The sequence below is a fragment of the Oncorhynchus clarkii genome, chromosome 5, assembly GCF_045791955.1.
Source record: "Oncorhynchus clarkii lewisi isolate Uvic-CL-2024 chromosome 5, UVic_Ocla_1.0, whole genome shotgun sequence".
Classification (NCBI taxonomy): Eukaryota; Metazoa; Chordata; class Actinopteri; order Salmoniformes; family Salmonidae; genus Oncorhynchus; species Oncorhynchus clarkii.
This window is the reverse complement of record NC_092151.1, coordinates 55,172,215-55,175,280: the sequence shown is the minus strand read 5'-3', so window position 1 is coordinate 55,175,280 and position 3,066 is coordinate 55,172,215.

The window sequence follows — 3,066 nt, the reverse complement described above, 5'->3', positions numbered from 1 at the left end:
ACATTCAACCACCAGCTGCATACCCCTCTAGCAGCAGGATCAGCACATTCTCAAATGTTTTTTTTACCATCATTGCAATCCTGCCACACACACACTATACGATGCATTTATTATTAACTTCTTATGGCTGCAGGGGCAGTATTGAGTAGCTTGGATGAAAAGGTGCCCATTGTAAACCGCCAGCTCCCCAGTCTCAGTTGCTAATATATGCATATTATTATTAGTATTGGATAGAAAACACTCTAAAGTTTCCAAAACTGTCAAAATATTGTCTGTGAGTATAACAGAACTGATATTGCAGGCGAAACCCTGAGGAAAATCAAAACAGGAAGTGGCTTCTAGTTTGAAAACTCCATGTTCCATAGCCTCCCTTTGCTCCATTTAAAGGGATATCAACCGGATTCCTTTTCCTATCGCTTCCTCAAGGTGTCAGCAGTCTTCAGAGATAGTTTCAGGCTTTTATTTTGAAAAATGAGCCAGAACGATAACATCGCGTCAAGTGGTCGCATGAGATTTGCTTGCGCAACTGAGTTTGGACAGCCATTGCTTTTCCCTCTCCTACTGAACAAGACATTTGCGGTTGATATATTATTGATTATATATTTTAAAAACAACCTGAGGATTGATTATAAAAAACGTTTGACATGTTTCTGTGGACATTATGGAAACTATTTGGAATTTTCGTCTGCGTTGTCGTGACCGCTCTTTCCTGTGGATTTCTGAACATAACGCGCCAAACAAACAGAGGTATTTTGGATATAAAAATTATCTTTATGGAACAAAAGGAACATTTGTTGTGTAACTGGGAGTCTTGTGAGTGAAAACATCCGAAGATCATCAAAGGTAAACGATTAATTTGATTGCTTTTCTGATTTTCGTGACCAAGCTACCTGATGCTAAGTGTACTTAATGTTTTGTCGTGCGATCGATAAACTTACACAAACGCTTGGATTGCTTTCGCTGTAAAGCATAATTTCAAAATCTGACACGACAGTTGGATTAACATAAGGCTAAGCTGTGTTTTCCTATATTGCACTTGTGATTTCTTGAATATAAATATTTTTAGCAATATTCATTGAATGTAGCGTTATGCTATTCAGTGGTTGTTGATGACAATTAATCCCGTTAACGGGATTGCAGCCATAACAAGTTTTAAACATAAGAATGAGTGTGAGTTTTTGTCACAACCCGGCTCGTGGGAAGTGACAAAGAGCTCTTATAGGACCAGGTCACAAATAATAAATAATATATAATAATCAATAATTTTGCTCTTTATTTAGCCATCTTACATATAAAACCTTATTTGTTCATCAAAAATAACTCTGCAATGTTGGGTTGTATTGGAGAGAGTCTGTCTTAAATAATTTTCCGCACACAGTCTGTGCCTGTATTTAGTTATCATGCTAGTGAGGGCCAAGAATCCACTCTCACATAGGTAGGTGGTTGCAAAGGGCATCAGTGTCTTAACAGCGCGATTTGCCAAGGCAAGAAACTCAGAGGGCAGCCCTATCCAGAAATCTGTCAGTGGCTTCTGATTAAATTCAAATTTCACAGAACCCCTTGTTACAATTTTGATGATGCTCTCTTGTTCAGATATCTATCGGTAAGTGGACTGGAGGCAGAGCATGAAAGGGATAACAAATCCAGTTGTTTGTGTTGTCCGTTTCGGGAAAGTACCTGCGTAATTGCGCACCCAGCTCTATCACGTTTTACATTGTCCGTAAGCTTAAGCTTAAGCTCATTTGCACACAAAAAAATCATACAATGATGGAAAGACCTGTGGGTTGTCCTTGTTAATGCAGACAGAAAAGACCTCCAACTTCTGAATCATAGCTTCAATGTTGTCCAGCACATTGAATATAGTTGCGGAGAGTCCCTGTAATCCTAGATTCAGATCATTCGGGCGAGAAAAAACATCACCCAGATAGGCCAGTCGTGTGAGAAACCCGTCATCATGCAAGCGGTCAGAGAAGTGAAAATTATGGTCAGTAAAGAAAACTTTGAGCTCGTCTCTCAATTTTAAAAAACGTGTCAATACTTTGCCCCTTGCCCCTTTTGCCCCTTTTTGTATGTTGTAAAAGCGTTACATGGTCGCTGCCCATATGCAGAAAATAAACAAGAATTCAGGGGCCTTGCTTTAACAAAGTTAACCATTTTCACTGTAGTGTCCAAAATGTTTTTCAAGCCGTCAGGCATTCCCTTGGCAGCAAGAGCCTCTCCGTGGATGCTGCATTGTACCCAAGTGGCGTCGGGAGCAACTGCTTGCACACGCGTTACCACTCCACCTGGTCTCTCTGTCATGGCTTTTGCGTCATCAGTACAGATACCAACACATCTTGACCACCAAAGTCCATTTGATGTCACAAAGCTGTCCAGTACTTTAAAAATATTATCTCAGGTTGCCCTGGTTTCCAGTGGTTTGCAGAAGAGGATGTCTTCCTTAATTGATCCCCCAGAAACGTAACAGACATATACCAGGAGCTGTGCCAGGCCCGCCACGCCACGTCTGTTGGCTCATCCAGCTGTAACACATAGAATTCACTGGCTTGTATGCGAAGCAGTAATTGTTTCAAAACATCTCCTGCCATGTCGCTGATGTGTTGTGAAACAGTGTTTGATGAAGTCATTGTCTGTACAGTTTTTTGGCCTTTTCCCCCAGCATTGTACCAGCCATATCCGTGGCAGCAGGACGAATTAAGTCCTCCACAATAGTATGGGGCTTGCCTGTCCTAGCCACTCGGTAGCTCACCATATAAGACACTTCTAGCTCCTTATTATTAATGGTATCTGTTGCTTTTATATGTCTTACTACTTGAAAGTTGTCTTTATTCTCGCTCAAAAAGCTCCCGTGGCTTATTTTTCAAGTTGTCATGTTTCGTTTCTAAATGTCTGCGCAAGAGTGAAGGTTTCCTGCAAGAGAGTAACGGTTAATGTGATTGGATATTAATTATTTGGCTAGGCTACCTGTAATTGACATTGTGTTGTTATATAGCTGAACACTAGATGGTTTAACTTTATTTTTGGCGGTGAAACGAGGCTACTCAGGCGAGAAAGAACCTCACCCAA